Source organism: Muntiacus reevesi, chromosome 14 (genome assembly GCF_963930625.1).
Source record: "Muntiacus reevesi chromosome 14, mMunRee1.1, whole genome shotgun sequence".
Classification (NCBI taxonomy): domain Eukaryota; kingdom Metazoa; phylum Chordata; class Mammalia; order Artiodactyla; family Cervidae; genus Muntiacus; species Muntiacus reevesi.
Window position 1 is genome coordinate 37,214,129 of NC_089262.1, and position 15,288 is coordinate 37,229,416.

Below are 15,288 nucleotides of genomic sequence, written 5' to 3' on the forward strand. Positions count from 1 at the left end.
ACTTACAGGAAAATAAACCTTACTTCATTATTTTTCCTGGTCAAATTCGGGCAAGTTCTTGACCAGAACTATGACTAAATATAGTAAAATAATTGCTTAAATCAAAAGATGCACCTTACATCTATGTTCTGGATTTCACGTGCAGAAATCTGGCTGCTTACAAGTACAGGGTGCAGGTCCTCAAACAAGATTTGTTCTGCAAATCTTCCGTGAGCAAGGTCACATCTTTGGGTAGGCAGACCCAGAGATTTCACACTCAGAAGATAAATTTATGCTATATTTCTTGGAGAAATCTTTAGCCTTGTTTCTCTGATAACCAGGCCTCTCTTCACTCCTTTTAGAATTTGTGATCCCCAAAAATTATTATCTGGGTTTATGTAAACTCCCAGCTGTTCATGACCATGGACATAAATGGTTCTAGATGCAAGAAGAAAAAAAAATCCAGAGATATAAAGATAATCTGAAACCAACTTTAGTGAAGAAGCCATAGAACAGGGTTCAGGATTTAAGAAATAGAGGTCAAAGTTGGGGCATGGCCTCAGTAAGATGGAGGATAGGGCAGTGATGATCCTGGGACCTCTGGTGAGGCAATGCCCAGGCATGCTCCTGGAACTCAATCATGGTGGGGATGTTGGTAAAGATCGGTGGTTATTACAGAAAGAGAAGGGAAGATGGAAGGAAAAGATTGTAGGAGGGTCCATGAGGTCCCTGTAAATAGTATCATCCCAGTTCCATTTGATAAAGGAGCTTTGTAAACTTTCCTGTCTCCAACATCTAAAAGAAGAGTGGGTCTTTAGGGACCAATAAGACACTCCATTTCACTGGGAATTTGTGACATCTTGGAGGAGAAAGAGTGGTGGGGGCAGGTGATGGGCCAGCTAAGTCTTAAAGCCAGCTGTCTCATTAAAGGTGACCAGAAGAGGGCAGTTACCTTTTTATCAAGAGCACAACTGAAGTTACAGGGAGTACTTCTGCTACAGAGCATGATGCAGGTTTACCCAAGGTGCAGTATCTCACACATTAGTAGGCCCTTAATATGTTTGCTAAATATACACTAGCTGCTGCTTTTTCCCAGATCTCATCAGACTTCCATAGAGACCTTGAACCTGGTCCCTTCCAGAAAACCAAAGAATGACTCTACAGGGAAATGATTGCAAATCCAGAAAGCAGTTTTGCCTTACTGGTAAAAACAGTTTTCTTTTCCTTGTAGTTTACTTTGGCATAGGCTAGTGTCCCATGGACGGAGGAGCCTGGTAGACTGCAGTCCATGGGGTCACTAAGAGTCGGACACAATTGAGCGACTTCACTTTCACTTTTCACTTTCATACATTGGAAAAGGAAATGGCAACCCACTCCAGTGTTCTTGCCTGGAGAATCCCAGGGACGGGGGAGCCTGGTGGGCTGCCGTCTATGGGGTAGCACAGAGTTGGACACGACTGAAGCGACTTAGCAGCAGCAGCAGCAGTTTCTCTTTCATGGCAGATGGTTTGCAACTGTTATTATCATGTTTTTCCTTCCTTATCTTCCAGTATACTCTCTTCCTGTTGTTAATTCTTTCAATTTACTAATGAAACCCACTTGATAAGCTGTTGCATTTTCCTTGGTCCATGGGATCTATCTAACTGTGCTCTGTGTCATCTACATAGCTTTGGCTTCTGTTTACCCGGGAGTTAGTTGTTCACAGGAAAGAAGAGTGATGGTGGACACAGGTTGAGGACTAACCTAATGATTTCCTTCATTTGGCAGTAAGGCTTAATTAAGATCCCAGTTACATGTTGTTGGATTTAGTCTATGACCTTCTGGAACACAGTCCTGACTTAACACTGGGTGGATATAAAAACAGTAAGCCAAGAAATTTGTGCTTCTCTGGACTGTAGCTGTTTGTTTAGCTGTAGAAAATTTAGTGGGTGGTCCAGGCTTCACCACCGGTAAGACCAGAGCTGAGTTGGAAAATGGTTGTTGAAGGAGAGCGGTAGCAATCCTTCTATTTCTTCCATTTTGTCACAGTCTAGCAATTAGTTCATTGGGCAGGTTGATCTTTTAGTAGTTCATATTTTAGTTTTCTCTCCATCAAGTCATTTAATTTAAATCTAAGAACTATGCTCATTGAAAGCTCTTTCTGACCCATGAAGTGAATAACAATAATGATTGTCACTGGAAACAAAGACTTTATTTGGCTTACTTTTGGAGTGGATACAGAGAATAACCGTAATGTTATGGAGTAGATTTTTATTTACTGTTTGATTATTCATTTGAGTGATCATAACCTCTAACTGGTATTTGTTTATGACTTTTGTCAATGTGCTCCCCATATGGGAGAGGCAAAAGACCTGAAGCTGGTACAGCCAACATATAAAATTTAATAAACTGCCCCATTAATTACCACTTTCATTGCCACCTTTAAAATGAGAGTTTGTTAACCAGATCACCACTACTCTGCAACCTAAAGCCTAAAAACAGTTCATCTTTACCATAAACACGTAAGCCAAAAATCACTTGGATGCAGCCTGACACAGTGGTTGGCTCGGAAGGGCTAACTGGGATCTTGGTTTGGCTGCTCCCAAGCTATGTGACCTTGGGTTTCAGGAACCTGATCTTGGTTTGGCTGCTTCCAAGCTGTGTAACCTTCTGCTACATATGATGATTACAAAGTTTCTTCCTCGGGGTTGTGAAATTAGGTAATATATACAAAGAGCTTAGAACAGTATCTCACCCTGTAGGGAAAGTGGGGGAGAAACAATGAGAGGAAAGGGGGCAAGACAGTGAGGGGTGGGGAAGAGGAGAAGGGAGAGAATGTTAGAGAAACAGTGGAAGGATCTCAAATATTAAATGGCTGCTTTTCAGTTTTTCACAAGAAGAGATACACAGGTATGTTCATATGATCTAGACAAACTGCAGTGTACATCAGCCGAAGATTGGCACTTACACTGAAGCAGAGGTATGGACCTGTGTGGTTTATGTCCTGCCCAGTTGCCTGGTGTCCCCTGTGGTCGAATTGATCCCTACTGGTACAAAGAATTTTTTGGACAGGTAATTAGGGCAAACTTTGAAGCCTGATTGTTTGAACTTATTTGCCAAAATGTGTAATTATTTACTGGTGCTTGCTAAAGATGTTAGCTTAGCTTTTATGGCTGAGACAGGATTAAGTTTAATACTTGGAGGCATCTTCTTCAGTTGACCTGGCTGTTGTGACAGCCCTTGGTTTGGCATGTAGCAACCAAACCTACTGGTTAATTCATTAGACTTTTATTATTTAGAAATTTATCTTCTCAAAGCAAAAAAACAATGCTGTATTATGTCCCATCTCTTTCCTCTAAGAACACAGTAGCTGTTCATTTAATATCAATATTAAATGAGGGTTGAGAATATAAATTTTGAAAAGACAGTAATAACAAGAATTTTCCTCTGATGAAGATTTTCTTTTAAAAACTTGAACTGAGATTTATCAAAACAATAATTGAACTTTGAAATAAGATCAAACTAGCGAATTAGAATTTCCAGGAGATCAGGAATGTGTCTGTCGTTTATGACTACATCTTTGGGCCTGTATCAGTACCCAGGTCATGGAGGCACTCAATAACACTGAATGAATGAATACAGTATCTAAATTAGCATAACTGTCCCTTGGAGTAATATTAAGTCAAAGGGGGATATGTCATCACTTCTTTATGGTCAGGACCTATGTTGTCTGTTCCAATTAAAAGGAAAAATATAAAGGATATAAAGGAAACAAAGTGAAATGCTCTTTATTTCTATTATGTTTGACATCTGTAGTAAGTTTTGAGTTGACTTCCCAAATCCTGTTATATTGAGATTGTCAGACATAAAAGAGATTTCTTAGTGGTGTCTTGTTTGTTCCAACTTATAGTGAAGGTTAGGTTACTGCCATTCTGAGTAGTTGTATGTTTTACGTTATTAAAATGGCATGTCTTCTGGGCATGATCATGTAATCCAAGCACTTGCATAATTTCTCTTGATGTTGTGCTCTGTTGCCATTGCAGAATCTAAGGACCAAGTGAGGTCTTGTTCCTTTCCTGATATTCTTCTGAACACTTTAGAATTTGCCAAGTCCTTTGACACAACGAACTGGCTCAGTGTTCTGTTTCCTGGTCTTGTCAGATTACCCACCAACTGGAAGTTTAGACATTCAAAACAATGACTGTGATTCTCTCCCTGCACTGCCCGTCCTTCTCCTCCTTTCCCTAAAATCAGTCTCTCGATTCCAGTATATTAATACTAGTATTAATAGTTTTATATTAATAGCTTGATAATTATTTTTATTACTAGCATTATAATAATTAATAGCATATGTGTGTACAAACACAGATACAAAGGGGAGAGAGTGACTGGTAGATAATTTGGCCATTGGATGAATGCTAAAATTTTTTATTAAACAAATTTTGTGAGTGTGTGTGGTGTTGCTTGTTCCCTTTGCAACTCAAATAACAGACCTCTTGGGATGCAGGGAAAATGTACGCTCTGGAAACATCAGAGCCTCCTTTTCCACTGTCGGTATGGAAGACCTATGCAAAAGAAATGAAAGGATGTGTTTGTGGGAGCCAGGGCTCTGTCAGCAATAACATGGGTAGGAGAAAAGGCTCACAGGGAAGTGAAAGCTTGGGGCACTTTCTCCTGGCAGAGTAATCTCGTCCTCATCAGCTTTTCCCTGGCCTCAGAGGTACATGTGCAGTGACCATAGCAGAATGCCCAGCTTCTCAAATCCCCATTGTCCCCTTCCCAGTGTGAGCGGGACACTGCAGGATCATTTCTGCCTCTTCCTGCCATTAGCACACACAGCCTAAATGAACACATCCCAGTGGAGGGGGCAGAGACTGTTGGCATTTACAGGGATCCAGGGTGATATCTGATCTTCCCACTAGAGAAAAGTGAGAGAAAGAATGATTCTTTGGGACTCTGAAAATATAAAAACACAAATCAAAAATTGAAACTGGAGAATCCACTTAAGAGTTGATAAAAAGTGCTAAACACTGCATGGGTCATGTGACTTATTCTTGGCGTTCAAGGAGCCAGAGGCTCTTGTGGTCTAATCTGGAGACTGTCACTAACTCACTGTGTCACCTTGGCGAATTGGTTGATCTCCTTGTACTGTAGTATTCAGTCCAGCTGCTGGAGGGAATGAAAGCAAGACCTCGCTGAAACCAGATGCTGCCTCTCTGAAAGGCTTTCAGCAATATCATATATGCTTTGTTCCTGGCAGCAAGTGCTGAACTGTTATAACCCCCTGTTTTCACTTGCTTCTAAGATTCTGGAAATTTCTCGTTTGGGCTTGAATTTTTCCATGCTTGTCCTCTGCCCAAAGCTCTTTGGAAAGTTTGACCAAAATTTCACTTAGCTGTTTTTCCTGAATGATGAGAGAATGAGGGCAATGCATTGTTTCTTCAGCTCATAAAATAAATGTCAATTTTGGCCTGGTATACGTCAGAAAAACAGCAGAGCTGCTCCATTTAAAGTGTCTAGTAAAAAAATCATGGGCTGGTCAAGAATGCCTGCAGAAGACAATTTTAGGTTGCCCAATGTATCCTCTTGTGTTTAAACAAGACCACACACAATGGTCTTGGGACACACAATTGGGACACACATGAAAAGCTCTAGTCTAGTGTTAAAGATGGCCGAAGAGGAAGATTCCACTTAGTCCCTCAGGAATCCATCCCCAGCTAGTTACCAAGAGGCAGTTGCAGCTACCATCCGTTCTCATCCTTCTTGACCACTTGCTCCATGTCTATGTGGTTCCTAAAGACTTCATGATTATTTACTGTCACTGACCCCCTTGTCTACATTTTGAATAAAGTAGACCTTGTCTTTCAAGTGGACTTCAAAGAAGCCTTCTGTGATCATCAAACTAGCTCATGCATTTCTTCAAAGCACTTGCAGCCTAATTACATACATGTGTAATGACTTCAGCTGTGCTTCTCCACTAGACCCACAGCTCCATTATGACAGAGCCCATGTCTCTCTTACTCATTGTCTCTGTGACACTTAGCTTTAATGTTGAGCATATGGTGGAAACTCATTGTTGAATGAATTAAATCACTCTGAGTACAATTGTTTTCACTGGCATTTGTTCATAGATTTGCCCATTCAGACATGCATGCGTGCGTTGAGCAAGCATCATTATCTGTTTTCTGCCAAGAGTTGCTGGGAATCTGTCCTTTGGTCAATGACACAGAAGTTCTTAAGGATTTATTATTTATATACCAAAACAAGTATATTATGTGGGTACCATTGCTATTCCTATAATTGGAATATTTGGCTATAAAGTAAAAGCAGAACCAGGAAATTTATCATTTACTGAGCATCTGTTATGTGCCAGGCACTGTATTAGGCACTGAAAAGAGAAAGATTGGTAAGAAACAGTCTCTGTCAAGAATTGTCCTGTAGGCTAATGGTAGCAAGAAGACAAATCCTGAAATAACTATTACTAAAGGCAGAATATAGTAGTGAGGTGAGAGTTAAAAGCATGAGAGAGATTGCTGAGCCACAAGATACCTTGTGACCTTGTGCAAATCTCCTGAAGAATCAGGGAAAGCTTTCTGGTGTTCCCTTTATGGTCAGAGTCCCCCGAGGATAGGCAGTTAGTTGCACTTCCTCTCTCAGCACTGTGGGGCTCTCCTTAACCTTACCAGCTTTGCACTTTCTGTGCCTTCAACCTTGAGAAACGGTTCCAGTCTCTCAATATTGGAAAATAAACTTGCCATCAAGGTCATTATTACATGCATAAGACCCCAAGATCTCTTCATGCTTTATACAAACATGGGTACGTTATTGCCTCTAACTTTCCTTGCTTCACCCTAAGTTTGAAGAATGCATGGCAGAAACCAAAATGTATACATTTATAGGCAATTGGCTGGTGAACAAACAGCTCTCTATACTCCAGCCACACTGACTTTTTCTCAGGTTCCCTAACCCACCAAGCTAACTGTTCTCTTGCCTGGGATATTTCACCCTCAGATTTTGGCATTGCTGGCCCCTCTTGTCATTCTGGTCTCAACTCAACTGGAAGGTCTTTTGTGACCCTAGTAACCAACCATTCCTACCCTTGTTTCCATTTACTTTCTATCACGTCATCCTATTATGCTTGCTTTATAGCATTTAACCATCTGATAGTTTTCCACTCGTTGTTCAGTCACTAAGTCATGTCCAACTCTTTGTGACCCCATGGGCTGCAGCACCCCAGGCTTCCCTGTTCTTCACTATCTCCCAGAGTTTGCTCACATTCATGTCCGTGGAGTCAGTCTTGTCTGACCTATGCAACCCTATGAACTATAGCCCACCAGGCTCCTCTGTCTATGGGATTCTCCAGGCAAAAATACTGAAGTGTGTTGCCATTTCCTTATCCCGGGGCGGGGGGGGGTCTTCCTGACCCAGGGAGCGAACCCACATCTCTTATGTCTTCTGCATTGACAGGCAGGTCCCTCACCACTAGTGCCACCTGGGAAGCCCTACCTCAGGCATACATTTTTCATAATACTTAGGCTGATTGTGTTTGAAGTTGATTTTTCTCTGCTGGGAGAGCCTAAAGGAGGAGGAGGGGGAAACTGACTTCTCTTTTTTAAAAGAGAAGATTTTATGAGGGTTGAGAGTTCTAGTTACATAAAATGTATTTCTCTAGTTCTTAATTGAATCAAAAATGAAGCAAACGGACAATTTGGGGAAATAGTTTGGGGTGACCAGGTTTTGACATATTCATGGGTTCTCTCAGCTATTTAAAAATGGTCTTGACTTATTTGCATCCCCCAAATTAAATATTTTAGCCCAAAGGAAAGACTAAAGTTATGTTTTTTGCTCAGGTTGACTTTTGGGGTGTTACCAATTTATAAGAGTTTTTGAAGGGGGAATATGGGTATGACCTTTGTACAAAGTCAATTGGCCAAAAGAAACACTTCATGGTCCCATAATTTTGTGTTGCACAAGGGAAAACATCCCAAGCATTATGCCATTAAGGGGACCCAGATAACCAGATTTGTAAGAAAAGGCCAGTAGTTGGTTGAGCCACTTTTGTGCGTAAAGAGTGGTGCAGGTTGACTGCCAAATTTCTTTCAACATAAGAAAAGATAATTCGTATATTAAAAAATAAAATTTTCTCATCCATTTATGTAAGAAATTTATGTATGTTAGTACTTACCAGAAGAAATGACACAGATATATTCTGTTATTCAGCAGTCTGTTGAAATATCTTGATTAAAGGCATCTTCAACTCAAAGCTTGAGCGTGACAGTGTTAGTACAGATAAATTCAGTTCTAATAGATTGATCTTTCCTTCATCTTACCACATCTTTCCCCCTGCTCTGGCAACTGTATTAGCTATGGCAATCAGCAGAACACTGTAAAGGTAAAAACGTTTTTCTCTGATCTTGAAATGTTAAGTCAAAAATCATCTCTGCACTGCCCCCACCCCCGCCTCAATTACTCCTAGCTCATCCTGAAAAAAAGCGTAGTGCCTAGTCATCACTCTTGAGTGCTGCCTGCATGGGTTGCCACTGTTAACTGTTTGGGCAACTTTTCTCACTCCTAAGTTTCTTTCTCCCCTAATAAGAAAGAGTATCAAACCCCAAAGATCACGCATCCTGTGCTGAAGTGTTTGGCTATGCTTCTGTTCAGCCGAGGCTCATTTACTGGAGGAGAAAAACAACATTTTATTAGGGCCTATAATTTTCCAGACATTATGCAAGATAATAGAGGAGGCACAGATGAGGTCTTGCATTTGAAGTCTTAGATCTCTTTCCCTTTGGGCACTGGGGAATGAGAAGGCAGAGCTGAAAAGCCGTGGATGATGTTAAAATTTATTTAGTTTTGTAAAGCAGATGATCACATTTGTCAGGCACCCTTTCCAATATTAAACAGTGTCAGTTTAACACCAAATATAATAAACCTCTATCTCCCTAAGGGAACTTCTAGTTTGATAAAGACCACATCCAGCTCGTTGTCGGACAGGCTGTGATAAACTAAGCAAGAGTTTGACAAAGAAAGCATGCAGCTTCAGAGCTTAGAAAGATCCTGCCTGATTCAATGACTGAGGAAAACTTTCTGAAGGAAGAGACAGGAAAATTTGGTAGGTTGTATTACAAGACGAAAAAAGCCAAAACATGGAGAGAAAGGAAAACAGAGGGCACTCCAAGTACTATAGAACATATCGGTTAAAAGTTGGAGTATATCCGTGTAACAAATTGAACCACATTGAGTGTAGCTTGAAAGACGGAATAGGACCCGTTTGGATTGAACACAGATCGCCAGCTAAGGAGTTAGGGCCTAAGCTTGGGAAGTCATTAAAGAATACTAAACAAGGAAATGTTCAGAGATGGACTTCTGCTTCCTGGCAACAAAGTGCCAGAAGGATCAGAGACAAGAGTCAGAAAACAGGGGGACCAATAAGGAATGTGTGGTGGTTAATAGTCTTTAAAATGAGCAAAGAGGCAGGTACATTGTTGGTGATGATGACAACAAAACCCCTTCACAAATTAGTGTCTTCCAAAGAGTAGGGTCTGTCTAGAACACAAATTAAGTGGAACATCCAATGGAGATTCATTGCAGTAGGTGAATGGGTGGTCTAAATATGGAATTAGGAGCAATACCTATAGATCAGTCAGTGATGTATACTGTAAGGCATATATTCAAATATATACATCCATACTGATCTCCTTGGTTAAAGTCCTGGCCATCTCATTATTCTCTGCAGCATCAAAGATTGCAGTGCTGTGTGCTTCAACCAGCAGCAAAGGCAGCTTTGGCCCATTTCCAGTTTGTTGTTCCACCACTGTGCGGAAGTCTGAGTCTGGAAGGTGAATCTGTCTGGCTGGTTTTGAGTTTGACAGTCTGCACGAAAGTGGATGTCCTGACAGGTGCTGTGTCAGACACAGCTTAACCCTTGAGTGGGTAGCTTAGTTCCTGCTTGGTTGAGGCTTTGGCAAATTTCACATTTGTAAATAGTCTACTTGTCATCCCTTCCTTCCCTAAAATACAATATCTGGAACTTCTTTTGGATCTGTGATTTCTAAATCTTCCATTATTCACTAAAAATGGAGACAAAATCCATTCTCAGGACCTGGAATAAAAATGAATGAATTAAACGACCCTTCATCTTTTCTAAGTTTATTATGCCAGCCCCAACTTCTTCACCTGAAATAAATTAAATGTAGAATTAGCACTAAAAAGAGAATTTGAATTTCTTCTCTTTTGAACACTGGCTACAACCTACAATACACATTAAAATTCTGATGGAAGAAGAACAATTTTCATGTAGCTTTCCAGCTTTAGAAATAACTGACAAGCTCTGAGCCTTTTGAGGAAGACTTAGACAGTCAGACATTCAGGAATGAATGGGAGCACTTAACTCTGAAATGATAGTTATGAAAGAAAAAGTCCATGCTGTCTTACAAAAACATTCATAGTGCCAGTATAATTGAAAGGGCAAAATAAGCCATGGATAGAAGTCAGTGGCAACTAGGGGAGTCTTATCTATTGCCTACTCTTCCTCTTAAGTTTAAAGTAGGAACTTCCAGAATACCTAAAACATGTAGACTTCAGAAAGCAAACAGAATTTAGCAAAGGAAGGCAAACTTGAAAATATGCCAGCATCTTAGATGTGGAATAAAATTTGACCTAAGTATCAATAGTTGTTTCAAAACTGGCATCAATCAGTTTAGAAGCACTGTTCAGTTCAGTCGCTCAGTCGTGTCTGACTCTTTGTGACCCCATGGAGTGCAGAACGCCTGGCCTCCCTGTCCATCACCAACTCCCGGAGTTCACCCAAACTCATGTCCATTGAGTCAGTGATGCCATCCAACCATCTCATCCTCTGTCATCCCCTTCTCCTCCCACCTTCAATCTTTCCCAGCATCAGGGTCTTTTCAAATGAGTCAGTTCTTCGAATCAGGTGGTCAAAGTATTGGAGCTCCAGCTTCAGCATCAGTCCTTCCAATGAATATTCAGGACCGATTTCCTTTAGAATTGACTGGTTGGATCTTCTTGCAGTCCAAGAGATTCTCAAGGGTCTTCTCCAACACCACAGTTCAAAAGCATCAATTCTTTGGCGCTCAGCTTTCTTTATACTCCAACTCTCACATCCATACATGACTACTGGAAAAACCATAGCTTTGACTAGACAGACCTTTGTTGGGAAAGGAATGTCTCTGCTTTTTAATATGCTGTCTAGGTTGGTCATAACTTTCCTTCCAAGGAGTAAGCATCTTAATTTCATGGCTGAAGTCACAATTTGCAGTGATTTTGAAGTCCCAAAAAATAAAATCTGCCACTGTTTCTGCTGTTTCCCTATCTATTTACCATGAAGTGATGAGACCGTATGCCATGATCTTAGTTTTCTGAATGTTAAGTTTTAAGTTAACTTTTTCACTCTCTTTCACTTTCATCAAGAGGCTCTTTAGTTCTTCTTCACTTTCTGCCATAAGGGTGGTATCATCTGCATGTCTGAGGTTATTGGTATTTTTCCCAGCAATCTTGATTCCAGCTTGTTAGGACTAATGTATAGAAACACATATCTGATGTTACAGATTCTAATTTATTGGTTAAATTACTGTGCATTAACCAGATTATAAAGGGATCTTATTTATTTTATATATTTCCATTATTCAGAATACTTTTTGTTATACTTTTTTTTTTTTTACTATACTTAATTTTGTTGAAATAATGTATGCATTTATTTCAGTGCTTTAAAGTATTCTGAAACCAATCTTGCTAACAGTTAAAGGACTGTTGTCTTTAAAATGAAATACTGTTCATTAGAAGGACCTGTGAAATAATTTACATTTGTTTGTTATAAAATAGTTAACATATGGGAGAAAAGCGGGGGAGCCTTGTAAGAACTCAAAGCATAAAAATGCCTTTACCTTTTCAAGAGAAAAAACGTAATTGGAAATAAAGTCACAGGACTTTAAAAATTTTCTAGATATGGCTGCAACTCAGTAGGTGCTGTGGAAATGACTACTAGAGCCAAATCTTTTAGTGTGCAAGATGTGTTAGTTTTGCACAAGCTGTGTCATGTGCAGAAGTAGATTGTTGGCACAAACTAAGTTACCCATTCTCTTCGTTTTTCATCTGTTTCAATAAGAACAGCTACATAGTTTCTAGAGCTGCATTTGAAGCTGCTCTGGCCAACTCTGTGGCAACATACTTGTGAAGCTTGGTGCTGTTGTAGGACATGCAGATAAAATATACAAGGGACACATTTCTACATACATTGAAATATACATAGAAGCCTATTTGGAATAATTGTGGTGGTTTATTCGCTAGTTTGTGTCCAACTTATACAACCCCATGAACTGTGGCCTGACAGGCTTCTCTGTCCATGGGATTCTCCAGGCAAGAGTACTAGAGTCAGTAGTCATATCCTTCTCCAGGGGATCTTCCCAGCCCAGGGATCAAACCCAGGTTCTGCATTACAGCAGATTCTTTACCAACTGAGCCACCTAGGAAGCTCACTGTTTCTTAAAAGTAAAATCGAGGAAACTAATTATTGACTTTCTCAGAATATCCTCTGCAGTCTTTTGAGGCAGCGAGTGTGGTATCCTGGTGCCTCTGTACTTAGGAACTGCGATGACCACAGATGTATGCCATTCATCCTGGATGTTCTGAATGGGGTTTCTGCCTGCACTGCCCTTTTATGGTTACTGTATTATTATTTTGATGTTTCTCAACCAACTGTATCACATAGTAGTATGTGAAATATTCTGATTCTTGTTTTAGTGGGTGTTTGCTGGCAGGTTTTCCAATAGTTCACTTCATTAAAATGAACCAGCCTTTTCAGGGCCATTAGTTGCAACTCAGGGAGACTAAACAGAACCCCCCTATCCAGCTTACTGTTTGTATGACTTCAGGGAGAGAGATTGAAAACAGTTTATTAATCACTGTATGCCTGCATGCATGCTGCATGCTAAGTCACTCCAGTCGTGTCCAACTCTCTGTGACCCTACGGACTATAGCCCGCCAGGTTACTCTGTCCATGGGATTCTCTAAGCAAGAGTACTGGAGTGAGTATCATGCCCTCCTCCAGGGGATCTGCCTGACCAAGGAGTCAAAGTCGTGTCTCTTATGTCTCCTGCATTGGCAAGCAAGTTCTTTACCACTAGTACCACCTGGGAAGCCCGTTATTAATAATTATGCCCTAAAATCAGACAGTTTTTCAATGGAGTACTGAAACACTCAAATTAGCGTGCTTCTTGAAGCCTAGTGAGGAATACAGCTTTTTTCACTTTCATCAGGCTCTGCTGGCACCAGACCTCTGGGAACCCTTGTGACAGGACCTAGCCTGAGCAGCATCACATGTGATTTGCTTTTCTTCTTGGAAGTTCCACTCTGTGCCTTTTCTCTGAAATCTGTAAAGACAGTGTTTCTCAACCTAAAAACTGGGATTGAGTAAGCTCCCCTTCCTCCTCATACCAGTTGACTGAGGGTCAACTGTTAAGCCATTGGGGTAAATGCAATGGATATGGGGGTGACTGTCATGGATTCAGTGACCGGAACCAACCTGAGTCACTGTTCTAGCCTTTCCATCTCGGTGTCATCACAGGGATGGATGCTCCACACGTGTAAAGTCAACATAGCGTGTCTCTAGCTTTCCATCTGTGCAGTACTTAATGTACTTGTCACCTTTGACTCTGGCCAAGGATATAGACTTGGGACTCTCTGAACTACTTTGTTTTGTTTTGTTTTGCTTGTTTGTTTGTTTTTGTTTCTGTTTGGGTTTTTTTATAGTTAAGAAGTGGATTTATCTAGAGAGAAACACACTCCACAGTGTGGGCCCTCTCCAAAGGTGAAAAGTAAAAGGGTTAATTACTCAGTTGTGTCTGACACTTGGCTACCCCGTGGACTGCAGCCTGCCTGGCTCCTCTGTCCATGGAATTTTCCAGACAAGTATTGGAGTGGGTAGCCATTCCCTTCTCCAGGGGAACTTTCTGATCCAGGGATCAAACCCAGGTCCCCTGCATTGCAGGCAGATTCTTTACCGTCTGAGCCAAGGTGAGGGTGGCTCAAAGGATGACTTGGTTAGTGTTTATGGACTGGGTAATTTCATAGGGTAATGAGTGGATGGATTATTCCAACTACCCTGGGGAAGAGGCAGAGATTCCAGGATTCAGGCCACTGCCTACTTTTTGGTCTTTGGTGATCTGGACTCCTGAACTGTCTTGGAGCTGGTGGGATGTCACTTAACTTGATGACGTGTTAATGATGAGCATACACCGAGGCTCCGTGTCTAGTGGAGGTTGACTTGTCTGCCATCTTGGACCTATTTGGATCTCATCAGTTTATGTTGTGACTCTGGACTGTGTCATTCTTTTAAACTGTGTGCTCTATCCTCTTCCCTCCTGATTGATTCCCCCTTCAGAGACTTTACTTCCATATTCTTATGGGAAAGAGAGGCATCGCAGTCCATCTTCTTTAACTGCTTCAAGGCTGAGTATGGGTGTCAACCCTGACCTATGTGGTTTTTTATGTCATTTTCTTAATGTAGTAAGGATGCTACAATAAATACCTGTGTACTTGCCACCCAGATGAATACATCGAACTTAAACCTATTTCCCATGCCTGCTTCATAGCCATTGTTTGTAAAGAAGCAAACTATATGGGTAAATGTGAAGTCTCCACTTTAACCTTTTCCAGTCTTGCCATACTCTCTGCCACTCCAGAGGATATAGCTGTCATGTATTGTCATTTGCACAGTCCTGTCTTTATACTTTAAATTTTACTACAAATGTGAAACATGCTTCTTATATACATGAACCAAATTATTTGCATGTTTTTTCAAGTACATATTTTTTACTTTGTTTGTAGAATGCGTTACTCTGGCAACTGCTACTTTAACTACCAAGTATTTTGTCTTCAGAACTCACCTTCATGGTTATATTAGCCTAGTTCATTTTTTAAATTGCTGTGTATTACACCATCTTTTCAAAATATCTCTATTCCCACACTGATTGACATTTGAATTGACTTCATTGTTTTACTGAAATAATTGATACTGAAATAAATATCCCCTTGGACATATGTGATAGAGCTTGTCTAGAGTACATATCAGTGGAAACCTGCCACATCATAGGATATGTGCGTTTTTGTGTCTGAGATATTACCAAATTGCTCTACCAATTGCACAACCAGTTTATACTAGTATCAGCCATATGTGAGAACCCTCCCTTCCCCAGGTCCCTGCCAGCACTTGATTACTCTCAGATTTAATTATCTGAGAGTTGATGGATACTGCATATGAATCTCATTGTTTTAATATTCATGACTCATTATTTATGAAATTGAACATCATTT

At 40.6% G+C, this 15,288-nt stretch overlaps 1 protein-coding gene across 5 annotated transcripts in view; it reads left to right on the forward strand.

Annotated features, from left to right (window-relative positions):
- Positions 1 to 15,288, forward strand: part of GHR (growth hormone receptor) — a 301,514-nt gene that overhangs the window by 90,448 nt on the left and 195,778 nt on the right. The window lies entirely within an intron of this gene.